This window comes from Podarcis erhardii, assembly GCF_964252035.2.
Source record: "Podarcis erhardii genome assembly, chromosome: 4".
Classification (NCBI taxonomy): Eukaryota; Metazoa; Chordata; class Lepidosauria; order Squamata; family Lacertidae; genus Podarcis; species Podarcis erhardii.
Window position 1 is genome coordinate 53,287,722 of NC_138508.1, and position 17,533 is coordinate 53,305,254.

The 17,533-nt window shown below is 41.4% G+C and overlaps 1 protein-coding gene across 10 annotated transcripts in view; it reads right to left on the reverse strand.

Annotated features, from left to right (window-relative positions):
• TIAM1 (TIAM Rac1 associated GEF 1) overlaps window positions 1–17,533 on the reverse strand; it is a 189,154-nt gene that overhangs the window by 107,837 nt on the left and 63,784 nt on the right. The window contains exon 1 of one of the 10 annotated variants that reach the window (XM_081859258.1): window positions 6,063–6,277. The exons of the other annotated variants lie outside the window; for them this stretch is intronic. The gene's annotated coding sequence lies outside the window, so the exon portion shown is untranslated. Of the gene's footprint in view, window positions 1–6,062; window positions 6,278–17,533 lie in introns of those variants that run through there. 10 annotated transcript variants of the gene reach the window in all.

The following is a 17,533-nucleotide window of genomic DNA, read 5'->3' on the forward strand; positions in this document are numbered from 1 at the left end:
TTTTGGAACATACAAAGAAGAAGAATACAAAAAAAAAAGGCAGCGAGTCACTTGCACTTCCTGTTCCTACTCCTCCACTCCCTCCCACATATTGCATAATGTTCTATCTTGGGAAATGTTCTTCTTCCTCACTAGATCCACACATACCAAAAAGTTCTAGGTTGACCTGGAGGTTTGTTTCTAAGACTCAAAGAATACTTCCATCACGTCACTGAACAGTGCACCAATACAGAGCCATGGTCTTAGTACTCCAGGAAGAACAGCCCTGCACAGAAAGTGCTGGATGGTCAGAACACCAGACAAGAATTCTTATTTTTTTACTGTATGTTTTATTTACCAAGGGTTGTTTGGAAAATAGCATTACTTATTATATTCCCTCAGTCATGCAGAATATGACTCCACATAGAGCCTGAGAAACAATTCTGCCATCATAAACATGAGTCTGGCAAAGGAGGACTGTGGTCATCATGAACATATTGGGACTATGCATGGGAAGGTGAGAGGCAACTCTCCAACACCACATTTTACAGGTCATCACCATCTGGAGGACCTGCTGGGGAATATGGAAAAGAACTTTGTAACCAACTTCACTATTTCCTAACGATATACAGAAATAAATCTTTAGACAAACCCCAATACAGTCGTACCTCAGAAGTGGAACGCCTTGCGAGATGAACGTTTTGGCTCCCAAATGCTGCAAACCCAGAAGTGATTGTTCCGGTTTGCAAATTTTCTTTGGAACCCAAACGTCCGTCGTGGCTTCTGATTGGCTGCAGGAGCTTCCTGCAGTCAATCAGAAGCCACGCCTTGGTTCCCGAACATTTTGGAAGTCGAACGGACTTCTAGAACGGATTCCTTCAACTTCTGAGGTATGACTGTGGACCAAATCAGAGGCCTTCCAACTACCACCCCAAACTCACCCCCAAATAGGCAATTCTATTTATGAGATACCACTATCTTCCTTAGGAAGCTATTAGTCTAGCGACAGTACCCTGGTGAATACTATTTAGGCAGCCATGAATTCTATGCACCAACATTCCCCACAAAATGGAAGCCTTCAAGAAATTTTATCTCTGATGATGCCATAATTCATCTGACCACCAAGTTTTGCCATTTTCTCATCTCTACCCATTGTTTCCCTTGAGGAGATCTATTCAGGTTGGTGACACTACCATGCAGACTCACTTTGCAATGGTATGCAATGGTATGGCAGACTCACTTTGCAATATTCATGGCTGACTTCAAGCAGTACTTCCTCAGCTTCTATCTTCAAAAGGCATCTCCTGCACCTGAGATACATCACCTAGACCTACATAATGGAGGACCTTGAAAAATCATACCAGGATTTCGAACATTTTCCATCCCTTTATCAACCTAAGCCTAGAACAGTACATGTAGCAGTTTCAGTTTGTGGAACTATGCAGTGAACAGTTATGTAATTACCATCTTGTATTAAAAACCCACTGAACACAACATGCTTCCAGCTACTGTCCCAAGCATATCACACAATCCATCATCTCTATAGCAGAGCCCTACAATACAACATCAACCAGTTGTGCTGGTTTGTTTCTTCTGTTCATGTGGTGTGCATTATCCAACTCTGCTGCTACAAGAGGATGGATCTGAATCCAGGTTTTGTGTGCATCCAAGCTATATATGTACACAACCACACTGTATGTGAGTTCCTCTGAACTACATGTAAGTCAAAGAGATATGAATACAACCACACATACTACTCCTTCTGTTTGGGAGAATCTCACCTTACAGGCAATAGTTTTTAGTACACATGGAAGAATGAATTTGGAATTTGGTTGTGCAACTATTAGGCACATGAGTGAGATGCAATGATTATCAAAACAGCAGCACAGATAAGCAATTTTTAGATATTTTCCACTGTCTTCCTCTGAAATACTGTGTGATTAATTCACACAGGAGCTTTCCCTAACTTCATTCTGAAATGCAGCTGATTCGGGAGACTGTAAGGAAACCCGGGAAAATCCTTATCCAACTGACATGATAAATTACTTGGAATGTTAAGTGGAACTTTGGGGTTTCAGTACTGAGAATACAACTACACAAATCTGCCATAAAAACACTACACTGAGATTTTCCAATATTACCATCATACATTATTGCTACTTGAAACAATCTCTGTGTTATGGCTACTCCATTCAGCAACCTTTGTGTACTGGCTCATCATGCAACTCTTTCCACATTGTATGGTTTATTCCCACACCAGTAACAAGCGGTTGTGATGGCAGCTCACAACAACAAGATAACAAACAATTTTGCAGGGGACAAGTCAGCAATGCATATAAATGGGTAGATTTGACTTTTAACATAATTAATGGTGCTTGCAAAATGAATCACAGCACAATTCTATCTGGAAGGAAGCTCCATGGTGTTTAATGGGGGTTGTTCACAGGTAAGCATGCACCGATTGCAGCCTTAATCAATGCCCTTTCTATCGTGCATAACCATGCACTTTGACATGTGATGACTCTGGATGTCAAATGGTCAAGTTAAATCAAAGGCCTTGCTTCACTCAACCAATAAAAGAAAGCCCAGCACAAACATTAGTTTAAATTCAGGTTGGGAAAATGAACAACACTGATTGTGAAATATTACTAACGAAGACACTGAATAATAAACCTCATATTTCTGAACAAAATCTACAACAGAAGCTAAAGCATTGGGGTCAGATCCAATGTTGTTGTTCTGTTAGTACAGACTGCCACTTGCTCAAGAAAACTTCATCTTCTCTCCCCTGCAGCCAACCCACACTCTCAAAATATGCCCTAGAGGATTGGAAGACCCAGGAGACAGATTCTGAGGGCGCTCAAGGAAATGAGACGAAGGGGAAGTCCCAGGGCATGAGTGGAACTTTAGACACATAAAGTTGGATATACAACTCATGGTATTCTTAGAATTTTCCTGGGGCTAATCTGAATGTTATTTCAGAGGGGAAGCTACATTATTCAGCTGCAGCAAAAACAATGAGTGATTAATTTTCCAACTGTTTGGTGTAGATATGTTTAGTAAGGCCATGGTTATGCAAAAAGAAGAAGTATTTTATCGTTCTAAGAAGATGCACATGAACATACACAGATACACGTACTATGATAATCCCATTCACAGGCAGCTTGCGTTCCACATTTCTCCATTAATTTCTCAATTTTCACGCCACTGCAAACACTTTACCTATAGCCCCCTAAGGACCTCCTCCTCCTCCTTTCCCTTTGACACAAACTAGACAAGAGCAGCCCAGCACACAGAAATCCTCCTCATCAAAGTCAGCCTTGCTACCACAGAGGTGTATTCAGTAGGTAGCTGTAGGGGCAGTGGTGGGATGGAGGAGGAGGACCACAACCCAAACCATCACAGGCTTTATTATTATCTAACCTTACCAAGCTTGATGGATTAGGGCAGGGGTAGCCAATGTGGCACCCTGAAAATGTTGTGGGACTCCAACTCCCATCATCCTCAGCCAGCATAGCCAATGGCCAGAGGTGCTGGAAGTTGCAGTCCAGCAACATCTGGAAGGCCCAATGCTGCCTGACTCTGGATTAGAGATTTTAAAAATTAAACATAAAATTCTCTTCCCAAAATCCGAATGAAAAAAATGGATGTACAGAATACCTACTTAAAACCCCATTAAAACAGCTAAAACATAATGAATTCTACCCGGCCCTTGTATGCACTTAACCCTGGTCCCCGAAAGCCAAACCTAATAAAAAGGACTTACAAGTGCAATAACAGTCGGTTATTTATAGGCACTAGTCATACTGATGGCTGTAAAATGCAAATTGTTATAACGCACTCCTGTGTTCTGGGCCACTAGGGCACTTTAAATATTTACAAGTTCACAAGACGGAAAAGAGTATCATTCATTATCCAGAAACACAAGCATTGCCGACACTGCAGTTCCATGGAGAAGTCCTATCTATTCCAAATCAAAAGCAAAGTCTAGCAGCTAAGCAAGTGTAGGCACACACTCCTAAGAGGAGAGATATTCCCACCAACTGCAACTGGTAGAGAACAAATTACAGCAGGTCCATTTAAAATTGGCTTTGAATTAAAAAAGGGAAAAACGCCTTTTTGCTGTCAGCATGCTCTTCATTTGCATTTTGTCACAACAAACAGCAATATGATATCCAACTGGCCTTACCATTTTGTAAAGTCATTATTAGAGTCTTGTGCTACCCAAGATTCCTATATAAACTGATGTGATCTTCCTCCGGAGAGTGCTTCAAAAAACAACACCACACAGCTAACAAAGGGAGTCATGTCAATTTGACCTTTGGCTCATTTTTAATTAACGGATGAAGGAAAACATAGAGAATCTGACCTTTCAACATTAAGGGGTAAAAGGCATACCAAAAATAAATGTCAACAGGTGCAAAGAGAATGACTGCAAAGCTACAGGTTCAGTAGTATATCTTGCATGTATTTTATGCTGACACAGAGCTTGATACTATTTAAAGTTAAAGGGTAAAGGGTCCCCTGACTGTTAGGTCCAGTCACGGACGACTCTGGGGTTGAGGCACTCATCTCGCTCTATTGGCCGAGGGAGCCGACGTACAGCTTCTGGGTCATGTGGCCAGCATGACTAAGCCACTTCTGGCAAACCAGAGCAGTGCACGGAAACGCCGTTTACCTTCCCGCCAGAGCGGTACCTATTTATCTACTTGCACTTTGATGTGCTTTCAAACTGCTAGGTTGGCAGGAGCAGGGACCGAGCAACAGGAGCTCACCCCGTTGCGGGGATTCGAACTGCCAACCTTCCAATCGGCAAGCCCTAGGCTCAGTGGTTTAGACCACAAAGCCACCCGCGTCCTATTTAGGCCCATGCAAAAGCTAAATGTTCTGGTGGAGACAAATAGCTCTTTCCTTGGCCATGCATTTCAGAAAGGTAATTAGCTTACCTTTCCTCTCTGGTGAGAATCAGCTGTAAGCCCAGCAGACATGCCTACAGTTCAAGTCTGACAAAGGGAGGTGATTCATAGAGATGACATACTATAGTCTGAGCATGTTCTAAAATAACGAGTGACACATACCAGTTGGGGTAGGTTCACAGTAGAGAGTTTGACTGACAACACCCTTGCCGATAGCCCTTGAAGGCAAAACAATGACTTGTTTGCTCATGCCCGCAGTATTTTGAGAACAGGCCTTTCCAGACTCTCGCTCATCCTATTAAACGGCCAGCGAAGTTGAGTGGTAGAAGCCTTCGTGTGTACTGAGGGACCAAACCCCTTTGCCTTTCTTGCCACATTAATCCTAGCTAAAATGCAGTGTTTTTACTACCTGGGCTATACAGTTTTGCACGCAACAGCACTGCTCTGATCTGCTGGCTGCTATCTGCTGTCCCCAAGTGTACAGTGTACTATGTCTTTTCTAGAGTTGCCATATTTCAAAAAGTAAAAACTAGGACACCCTGAAAGTTGTTGATCTTTTTAAAGGAAGACCCCAAAACTGACTTGCCTAAGAGTCTGGACAAAGCACCGCTTTTCAGAAATTCCCCCTGGATGTCAATTCCGCCTTTGAAATCCCGCTAATGTCTGGGGAAATCCGGACGTATAGCAGCCCTGTCTTTTCCCATGCTGTATAAACACGTGCAACACCCGCTCTTGCTCATTACCCATAAAACCAACTTCATTCTGCAAATTTCTCGTGGACCGTCAGGCTTACCACATCTAAGTGCTTCAACTGTTCATGTATTAAAAAATTCTCCCCCCCCCCACCTGCACTGTCTATATTTTAACTCCCAGGAGTCCACCTGCCATGTACTTCAAAATAAACCTTTTCCACAGCATGGGTTAAGGCTACGGCTTTTTCTGGACACCTCCTATGCCTGACAAAATGCATTCAAACTAATTAGGCTGATATAAGAGCAAGTTATAATTCAACTGTTGTTGTTTTGCCTCTCTCTCATTCCCTTTCCCCCTTTTTCGAAGCTGCTTTGGTACAGAGTCACAATCACCTACATTAAACACCTGAGTGATGAATAAAGTATTACAATTTTATATCTTCCTATTAATATCAGCTCTGGCAGAGTTCCTTACCCTAATTATGCCACAAGACTAGATGAAGAGTATCCTTCCAGATTCCCAGACAAACTGGAGACAACATGCTCTTCAAAATGCAATCCCGTATCCAAGCTTTGGGATCTGCCTCTATGAAGTGTTTGATCAACATTACCCTGTCTGTGTCCACACCACGCTGAAGAAATCTCTACCTGACACACAGGGTGGGGAAAACAGGGTTATGCAGCCTACTCAGTGTAGGTGCATGTTTAAACAGAACACTGGGAACAGACACAACTGAACCCTAATAAATGTCAACAGATTGTCACACCCTGAAACACCTGCTAATTAGCATCCACTGCCATGTGTTAACCCATTGCTTAAACGCTATCATTTGGAGCAAAAGTAGGCTTGGGAGTAACTTTCAGAGCCTTTGAAATGCAGGCCATCCTCTGATTTGGGTAGCAATGAAATGTGAAATTTTAAAACAAGGAGCTGACTTTACTGCAGATCATTTAAAAAAGCTTTTGAAGGGAGAGAAAACCGGGGAAACTGTAGCAGACCACTTGAAGCATTCATACCCCCCCCCCAAAAAAAAATTCTGGGAAGTATAGTTTGTTAAGAGTGCTGAGAAGAAACCCCTATTCCTCTCACAGAGATACAATTCCCAGAGTTCCCTAGGAAGAGGGATTGATTCCAAACTACTCTTAAAATTCTAGCTATGAGGGGGAACGGGGTTTCCTAAGAACTCTCAGGATCCCTAACAAACTACAGGTGTTGGGATGGGAAAGCTCTTTTAGACTGGGAGTGTGCTTCCATTCCCCAGCCCTGGTCTCCACTGACTGTCATCCCTGACCATTAGGCATAATGGTTGCAACTGATGGGAATTAGGAGCCCAACAACATCTGAAAGGCCACAGGTTCCCTAACTCTGGCGTAGAACAGATCCTGCAGTACTATACGTATATTGGGCAGGGCCAGTTCATGGGAAAATCAGTATAGTATAAGTGTGGATTACCTAATTAAGTGTGTATGAATCTGTGCTTATATGTTCAGGTTACCCAAAAAATATTTTCTCTGAAATGCCAGATTTCCAGCCTTTCCATTCATGCATCTTAGCCAGTAATAAAAGATGCTGCAGTCTACCATTTCCTGCAAAAATGAAAATAGTTAAGAAAACCTTTTTACAAGCTATAGGAGCCCTAATGACTATAATCCTGTCTTCTCTTCTTTACATTTTATTGGGAAAATATTTCAGGTACTGAAAGGAAGATTTGTGATGCCACACGGTTCTTTATACTATTCAAAAAGAAATCAGAACTAGTCAAATCCTGATTCCCACCCCCTACCCCAAGGCATTAAAAGTACACCACTTCCCTGTAATGACAGAGAAGTTGTGGTCTGAACAATATGGTTAGAAGGCCAATTAACAGATCCGTTTTGGGAAGCAGTAGGTGCCTTTTTTTTTTCATTTTTAGTGTTTGTTCTCTGTACCTTAATTTTCCTCCTTGCAGCAAACTGCAAACCATATTACAGTGGTACCTCGGGTTAAGAACTTAATTTGTTCTGGAGGTCTGTTCTTAACCTGAAACTGTTCTTAACCTGAGGTACCACTTTAGCTAATGGGGCCTCCCGCTGCCGCTGTGCTGCTGCCACACAATTTCTGTTCTCATCCTGAAGCAAAGTTGTTAACCTGAGGTACTATTTCTGGGTTAGCGGAGTCTGTAACCTTAAGCGTCCGTAACCTGAGGTACCACTGTACTGGGGAATCAAAGAGCTGTGGCTCAGCACTAGAGCACACTAGGGCTGAGCGATGTCAGCTTTTCAAGATCACAGCATATCACCAGCCAAACATCACGGTCTGGCGATATACCCCAATGTTGAAAAAACAATCTACATTGGTCTCAGCCTGTGAAGCGCCGTGTGAAATTGCCACAGCTCTCACTGCAGAAGCTGAGGCATTTCACCCCAGTGCCGAGTAAGCTCTGCTGGGGTGCTAGGCTGGGGGATCCTTTAACTGCTCGGCTGAGGGGAATGGCAACCACACACTCCTCAGCCAAGCAGTTTAAAGATGCAGAGGGAGGAACAAGATGTATCGGCGCCTTGTCGATACAGCTTTTTTCTCAGCTAGCAATGCTCACAGGAGGAAGTCACTAGCAGGGGGACTCAGGAGCGGTGGCAGTTCCACCAGCGATATACCACTGAGTGAAGCTGACATCGCGGTCTGCTCCTCATACTGGTCCTGGGTGATATATTGATATGTCGTCCAGGCCTACAGCAGACAGCCCCAGATTTAATCCGCAGCATCTGCAAGTGAGGCTGAGAAAGACCCCCAATCTGCAAATACTGAGGGAAGAGGAAAAAATACAAAAAAGGCCCATTCACACATTTTTTTCCAGAGTTTGCAAGAGGACACACACACACTCCATTCCAGCTTGCAGCAAAAGCTTTTCTCCAAACCAGGCTAGCAAGCCATCCTGCAGACCTCTTTTGAAAAAACTAAATCACTCATCTGTCGGTTTTACAAAAAACAAAAACCCTGCTGTGTGCATTCAGTTCTTTGGCAACATGTAAATGGGCTTTCTGGATCCTGGCAAAAGCCACAGCAGAGGTCATCTGCCTCTGCCTTTCAATCACTAAGGAAAGCACAAATTTGTTATGTATTACTCCAACCATTGCTATGAAAATGATTTTTTTTAAAAGGGGATCAACAAAATTGTTTTACATAGTGTTGTCTTCAGAGACAGAGATATTTTGCATTTCGGTAGCACCTCAGAAGGTATCATTGTTATGTGGTTGGAGAAATACAGATCAATTCCAAAATTTGCTTAGCAAATAATTGCTAAAAACAGGACAGACTGTAGCCAGGCTTGCAATGCAAAGAGCTTGTGTCAGTGTTTCAGGCAGATATGGCAGTTCTAATGGTAAGGGCTAGGGTATGGGTTATTTGTTCAAGGAGAGAAAGTCACTACTAAAAGGTAGAATTCAAAATTTCATTCAAGACAACAAACTATGGTTTGCAACTCCGCTGCAAACCAGGATCACATCCCAGTACAGTGGTACCTCAGGTTAAGTACTGAATTTGTTCCGGAGGTCCGTTCTTAACCTGAAACTGTTCTTAACCTGAAGCACCACTTTAGCTAATGGGGCCTCCTGCTGCTGCCGCACCGCCAGAGCCCAATTTCTGTTCTTATCCTGAAGCAAAGTTCTTAACCTGAAGCACTATTTCTGGGTTAGCGTAGTGTGTAACCTGAAGTGTATGTAACCTGAAGTGTATGTAACCCGAGGTACCACTGTATACTGTTTTGGGGTTGCAGAGCAAGCGCAAACCAAAGCTTATTATTTTGGACAAAACATCTCAATTATAGCTCTGTTAGGCATACAAGATAACCAACCCTGCCTTGTCATGTGAAGGTGGGGAGTGGGGAGGATGGGGCAGTGCAGGACACTTTAGCCTTGAAGAGAGCTTATGGCTTTTCTCAAATGAGGAAGAGGAAATAAGACATACAGAAGGGGAGGTGGTTGAACATGAGCCCAAAGCTGAGGTATGATACTATGGGACTTAGACACCAGACCACTTCATGTTTTTTTTACACTTTTCACATGAAAGCTAAAAAGAAACCAAAGTGTGCTCCTATATGACTGTGCTCTAGGAGAAGGCTGCAGGTTTTGTAAAAAAAAAAAAAACTTCTCATCCATGGGTACACCACTCCAGTTATGTGAAGAACCTGCACACCATCGCTGCTAATAAGCTGATGGGTGTTTGCAGTACTTTCCTTCTAGAAAAAAAGGTGCTGCTGCTGTGTATCCTTGAGTAATCCCAGAAAAAAGCACTGGGTGTTTGGGGAGGGGGGGAGTGTGCCTGTGGTAGTTGTTCTCTATACAATCAGGTCAGTGCAAGCAGTGCTGCTTACAAATGTTATAGTCCTTGCCTAAAATGCTACCAGACAGAAGTGATTTTCAGGATCCTCTCCATAAGGTCTATGAAATAATAATAATAATAATAATAATAATAATAATAATAATAATAATAATAATTTATACCCCGCCGATCTGGCTGGGTTTTCCCAGCTGCTCTCATTTAGCCTTCAGAGAAAGAACATTCAACAGCTATTGGAGGATGTGATTAGAAAGATTTTTATTCTAATGTCTACCAGTTACATGGAACGTATCTGTCGGTTAAAAATGGCAAAAACAGATTCTGGCTTGCTATCTAGGAAAAGATCATGATTAAACTTCCCAGTAAACACACCTGATTAAAAATAAATAATTTGGTTCATCATGCCTACTTTGAAATTTGTCTGAGTGTGCATGTGTATGTATACTCTGTGTGTGTGTGTGTGTGTGTGTGTGTGTGTGGAGAGAAAGAGAAATAAAGAAACACACACAGACACACGCATATAGGCTAAATAGCATGCCAAATATTGCAAGTTTTTCATTATTAAATCAGAGCACTGAGTTCAGAACAATTAGTTATCTTGCACGTGGGTTTGCATTTGGAAGTCTTTAGAGGCCGTCTGCTGCCAGGCTCTTCTGGAAATCCAGCTGGCAGTCATAAAGCTATTACTTCATTTGGTTGCATTTTGTACTTGTATCTGCCTTCTGGGTACAGAAGGGACCGGGTGAGGGCAGTGGGGGGGGGGATAAATATGTGCAGACCAGAGTTTGATTCCATATAGTACTGTTTCATTTTAGTCAAGTTGCTCCTAAATTTATATTCATCCACAAGAGATTGCGGGTAGTATCTGATCGTGATTGTCTGCTGACACAAAGAAAATCAGTCAGCAAAACGGGGTGGGGGAAATTTCTGGTGATTCCCTCACTCCACACACACAGTGGCTCACACCCTCTCTAAATCTGCTCCAGAGAGGTGGAGACCCCACAGGAGAGATTTAGGGAGATTTACGGAGAGGGTTCAGGGTGCTGCAGAAGAGAAAATTGCCAAAAAATATCTCTCTCCCCATTCAACTGATGCATCATTCTCTTTGTCCATGTCCTTCTTCCAACAGGCTTTTGGGAAGTGACTCTTTTTAAGGAAAGGCCTGGAACTATGATGTTTTTATTGTAAAGATCTGTATATAATAGATCATATATATTAATGTTTAATTGTTTTTTTAATTATTGCTTTTTCTATGTTTTAGCTGTAAGTCACCTTGAATCCCTATCAGAGCAAAAGACAGAAAGCAAACAAACAAATTGTCAGATACTGTAATGGTAGACATCACTCATTGGTTTTAGATAGACACTAAGTGATCATCATTCATAACAGTGTAACTGGTGTAAAACACCTTCAGCAGCAAAGCGAACCCCTGTTACTGTAATTCAAATTTGTAATTACATTTATCTTGCAAAACTATTTCAACTATTTAATATTTCACAACTCATAATCCAAGAACAGAAACATCTGTTCTGTAGCTCTTGTTTTCATCCAACGAAAGCTCCTTTATAAAATTCAGTAAAAGCATGCCATCCCACTTACAATTGTGAAAGAAAATAGAAGTGGTCTCAGTATACTTCCAGCAAAGGCCATACTAGTTTCCTCAGAGAACAGAAAGACTTCCACACTGATATTATAAGCAGGCAATCCCAACACCAGTGCAGTGTAACCAGTGCAGAATAGACAGAGGGCCTTTCCAAATACTCTTGACGGCCCATTCTATCTCAGCAGTTGATTTAAGTGGAAGGCAAAAGAGACAGAGAGAGATAATGCCACAGCATACAAATGAAAATCTGAAAGGGTCTCTCTTCCTTGTGTTTTAAAATAAGAGATCTGGCTCTGTGGGGGTGACTCATGAGTAGAATGCCTTATGTGCTGAAGGCTTGCAAAACTAAGGCCTGAACATGTAAATTAAATTGTCAACCTGTGTTGGTTTTATTACAGGCAACATAAATGACTGTTATTGCTTTTATTCTGTCTGCAATTTGTGTACAGCAATCAGCATTTTAAAGCTATAAATATACAAGCCTTTTGCTTTGCTATTCCATACAAGATTTAGTGTGCGGTGGAGCTTGGAGAGGGGCAAGTAACTGGGTGGCTGGGATGGGTAATCTCATTTCCTCTATTAGCACAAGGAAAGAGATGCTGTGGGGAGAATGGCATCCAGTCAAGGTCTTTTACACACAGACCAGTTATCATGGAGTAACTACGAATCGTGCGTTGCATCCCTAGAGCTACTGCCTACGTAAAACGCTTCTTGAACTAAAAAAAAAATCAATTAGATTTCATAAGCAGCACAGCATTACTGAGAGTTAGTTCTGGGTTGACAATTTAGGAAGGACATTTTTGCCAACGTGATCTGACTCCTGGCTCCAAGGCTGGCTTTACTTTCCCTACCACTGATCAAGGCAGCTTTGTATTTAAATTACGGTAAACACTTTCTGGGTATCCACAGAGAAAAACAAGGAATTACATACAGGGAACTGAGTGGGATAGTGAAGGAGGGACTGTGCATGCCCTCCCCCCTCCAGCCCACTCACAAGGCAAAATGTATCAGCTGGTTCAGGAATGGTTCCAATATGTGCCTAAGACCAGGCCCCTCAAAGCTAAAGCAGTAGCTCAAACATTCAAAGATAATCTTCCCTCAAGAAATAGTTTTTGCTTGGAACATGACAGGCAGAAAAGGTTTGTGGTACTTGCTGTTGTTCTTACATAGCTACTATTTTTCTTTCCCAAATCAAGACTGACCAAGAGGCAAGCCCACATCATATATGTGGGTTTGCGACCGATATATTCCATTTGCTTTGAAGTTAATCACATCCATTTTGTATTGGCTAAATTCCCTGATATCTGCAAATGTCCATGTACTTTTAAGCTCTATCCCCGTAGTATGGAGATTAACAACTGGGCAACCAAAGTGGATTTTATTGTGGCGGCCAAGAGACTTGTGTTTCAAAGTTGGAAGGGTAAATACCCACCGTCTATATTACATGATGGTCTGAGGACCTGGCTCATTCAAACTCATTTCACATAGGCATCGATTCTGTGTGGATACCTATTCTGACAAATGGAGGTCTTGTATTAATTTGCATGTTTCATTTAAGATCCATGTACTGTATTTGCCACTGAATTTGCAATGTGAACTGAAGGTGATTTGCTGTTATTACTATTTGTAATAACAACTGTTGTAATAACAACAGTTATTATTAATATTCCTTAATTATTATTATTATTATATATTATTATTTAATAATAAATAATATTATTAATATTCCTTAATTATATTTCCTCCCCTACCTTTCCCATGTTAAATTTGCAAATAAAATTCTAAAAAATACTGGCAACGGGAGGGAGGGGTGAAGCCAGATAATCCTCCCACAGCTCAAAGCATCCTGAAGGAAATGCAAGCACTTGCTGGGAGTCAGTCTCTTCCACAATACCTGCAGTCCATTTAATGTGCATATGTTGACTGTCAAACAGCTTAACTAAATAGCCTTGGCCCTAGAAGTCCAATAACTGTTTCCAAAAATGAAAAAGGAATGCTAAGTTCTGGCAAAGAACTGGCAGGCACTTTGACCCTAAAACAGATTCATTTGGCAGTCAGCAAAGCTGATTTCTAAGGAACTAACTTCAATATGAGCTGCCAGACTCAACACATGGGAAGCTATAATGATACAATTTTTGTGTGTTGTTTGAATTGTTCCAAGTACACATTTAAAATTATTTTTAAGGCTTTTAAAATTGCATTTATACCATAATAGTTATTTTTAAGTGACATCACCATCATATTTCATAAGGGTAGTATTAAATCCTGTATTTCTGAATGGGAATGTAACTTAAGACAACGGAACATTGGTTTGCTTAGTATTAAGTATTTTTGAATTTTGTTTGGGGGCATAAATATTGTTTAAAGGTAAGTCACTGAGAAAGAGCATATTCCCAGTGTTTATGTGGTGGATTTTATTTATTTATAAAACCTTGGTACAGCTCAACACAAAAAACATTCTGAGTGGTTTGCATAGAAACAGTAAAAGAACAAAAATAACATTTCCTAGAAACCAAATAGAAATGAGATAGGCACAAAGAACAACTGTATATCACAACTCAACAGTGTACAAAAAAATAAAGCTTTAGAGCCAGAGTCTAGCAAAGGTTAGGTAGATAAAAGTTTCTAAGCGACATTAAAATGTCATTACTGTCTCTGCCTTATGAGTTACCTATGAGTTACCACCCACCTTCTGAATCATTAACACCAAAAAGGGCCACTTCTGCATAGTCACACAGTGACAATCCACTGGTTGTCAGAAAACCAGCGATTTCTTCTTAGAAGATCATGAAGATTGACTTGATCTGTACCAGAGGATACTGTCTACTAGGTATCCTTGTTCCAAGTTGTTTGGTGTTTTAAGAACCTGTGACGTCAGCTCACCTTTGGTACTGAAAACAAATTCGTATGCTAAGAATGTGGTCCAGAGGGACCACTAATACATCTTTTGCAGCTGGCTCTGGTTGGTAGATCTTGCAAATGAAGTAAAGCCAAGCAGATTTGATTAGCCGAATGTCTGTCCACTCTTGTTCTCAAATAGGCTCACTTTTCTCTTTACACCACCTCTTTGCAAACTCCCCTTTTCTCCATTGTACAAGTGTTGACTTTGAATTACCATGGGTGTACCCCATCACAGTTGTCCTCTCCCCGCCCCCCACCAGCATGGATTTCTCTGCAGGTGGGAAACAGACCGCAAACAGCTAGTATCTGGGATTCCCAATGGGGCCACAAATTGTTAGGGAAGGGACTGCAGCCGGCCCACAATCCTAGTACAGGCCTGCTCTCTGACAATGAAAAAATAGCTAGAGTTTTAAATCAAAAGCACTACATACATTGGAAGGAAAAGAAACCCAATGCTACAAGCTTAGGTATGCAAAGAATGCTGCCCTTGGTGACCTGAACAAATTGCTTCTAGACCATGAGCCAATTCAGTCCTACCCTCCCAGCACACCAGCAGGGAAGTAATTATCATCAACTTAAGTGAGCAAGTTCTTGACTTGAGAGCATCCAATTTAAAACTGAATTCAAGATGCAGGAGGGAAGCCTGACAGGAAACTGACTACCAGTGTTAACTGCATGTGCAATGGAGAACAGAGCTCAGGATGGTTCAAAGACGGCACATGGCGTGATGTAATTTCCTAAAGAGCACATCTATAATTCTACACAAAAGACTGCTGTAGACCAGCTGTGTTAACACCCTCTTGTGAGGCTAATGTTTAACCGTTGTGAGAGGAGTAATGGAAGTCTACAAGAGCCTTGCAAAGCTGTACTTTTTGGTAGCATTTCCACTTATTAATATTCATATTCACCTTAATTCCCCAAGCTTCTTCCTTATTCTATAATGCTTCAGTGGGCAAACTGTTTTTCTTCCTGTACCTCCCCCTAGAGTTCCAAACTGGTGCCAACACTGTTAATTTCTAAGCACTAACTAAACATGTTGTCTTAGACTGTAGTCGAGCAAATCCTGACTAAATTTTATGAAGTTTAAATTTACAGGTATTTTCTTGATTTTTAAAATAGGCTTTAGAGATACAATAATCTCATGTGTCTGACCAGCCTGGGAGATACGTGAAGAATTTGGTTTGGTAACAGAAATCACAAAAGGGTTTCCCTAGATTTAAATTACACTTGACAGGTGAAATTCTGTGGTCACCTTAAAACCCTCCAGGGAAAGATTCCAAAACTCTCCTCAGTAGCTTTGTTTTCAACTCATCATGCTCTTAGGTCATATTTCCCAATAGCAGAATGGCTTTGCGGCAACTTGAACTCCTTCTAAATCTTCTGTCAGGGTGTTTTGTGTGTGTGTGTCTTCTTCCTCTTTATTATGACACCCTTTCAGATGTTTTAAATCATCTGCCAGGACCATCATTTCATCTTTTTCCCCCTTTAACCATGAGCAGCTCATTCAGAATTTCCTCTCACATATTCCAAAGCTTTGATTATCTCTGCATAACTCCTCTTCATATCCTCCAGTTTGCTGGCTGGTAAATGCCATCAAGTGGTAAAATAGAACTAGGCCCTTGGCACTCTGCCCCAACATGGACTGATTAAAGCAGCAGCACCATCTTCTTTATCGTACAAGTTTATGTCAGAAGCAGCTTTTTAAGTTATGAGCTGGCTCTGGCCTTTAAGATTATTACTATTTACTATATCCTACCCTACCTCTTAGAGAAGCCTAGGATGGCAAAACCCACAAGCAACAAAACCATCAAAATATCTAAAAGCAATTCCAATAACAGACACAGATATGGGAAATATCTACTTGAAAGGCTTGTTAAAAGAGTAAGGTCATTAGTAGGCAGCAAAAAAGTCAACAGACATGGCACCTGTCTAATATTTAACAAGAGAAAATTTCAAAGATAGGTGCCATGACACTAAAGGCTCAATTCCTATATTGTGCAGAATGGACTTCCTAATACAATGGTATCTTCAGGTGGCCCTCTCCTGCATTGCTCAGTGGTTGATTGGGTGGGTAATATAAGGGGTGAGACTATCTTTTAGGTATATTGGTCCCAAGCTGTATAGGTTTTGTATACTGGAACCAGCACCTCAAACTTAACCCAGTTCCAAATTGGCAGCCAGGTCAATGAGTGAAATCAGAGCTGTGATTGATGGGTGCTAGAGAGAAATGTAGTGTTATACAAGCCTGGCTTGAGAACAGTACATGTGAAAAGGATCTAGGAGTCTTGGTTGACCACAAACTTGACATGAGCCAACAGTGTGACGCGGCAGCTAAAAAAACCAATGCAATTCTGGGCTGCATCAATAGGAGTACAGCATCTAGATCAAGGGAAGTAATAGTGCCACTGTATTCTGCTCTGGTCAGACCTCACCTGGAGTACTGTGTCCAGTTCTGGGCACCACAGTTCAAGAAGGACACTGAGAAACTGGAACGTGTCCAGAGGAGGGCAACCAAAATGGTCAAAGGTCTGGAAACGATGCCTTATGAGGAACGGCTAAGGGAGCTGGGCATGTTTAGCCTGGAGAAGAGGAGGTTAAGGGGTGATATGATAGCCATGTTCAAATATATAAAAGGATGTCACATAGAGGAGGGAGAAAGGTTGTTTTCTGCTGCTCCAGAGAAGCTTTCAAGGCAGAGAAAGCGTTTGATAATGTTTCATGGGAATTTATGTTGAAAAATTTGGAAATGATGGAAGTGGGAAAGGACTTTTATAATGGTATAAAGGCAATTTATTCAGAACAAAGAGCAAAATTGATTGTAAACAATGTAATTACAGAGGAAGTGAACATAAAGAAAGGTACAAGACAGGGATGCCCTCTCTCACCACTGTTATTCATTACGGTTCTGGAGGTCCTACTTAGTTCAATCAGGAAAAACGAACTAATAAAGGGGGTTACAGTAGGTCGAAATCAATACAAAGTAAAAGCCTTTGCTGATGATCTGGTAATTATGGTAGAAGATCCGACAAGTAGTATAAACGAAGTCATAAAAGAAATTGACCAATTTGGAAGGGTGGCCGGGTTTGTATTAAACAAAAGGAAAACCAAATTAATGGTGAAGAATATG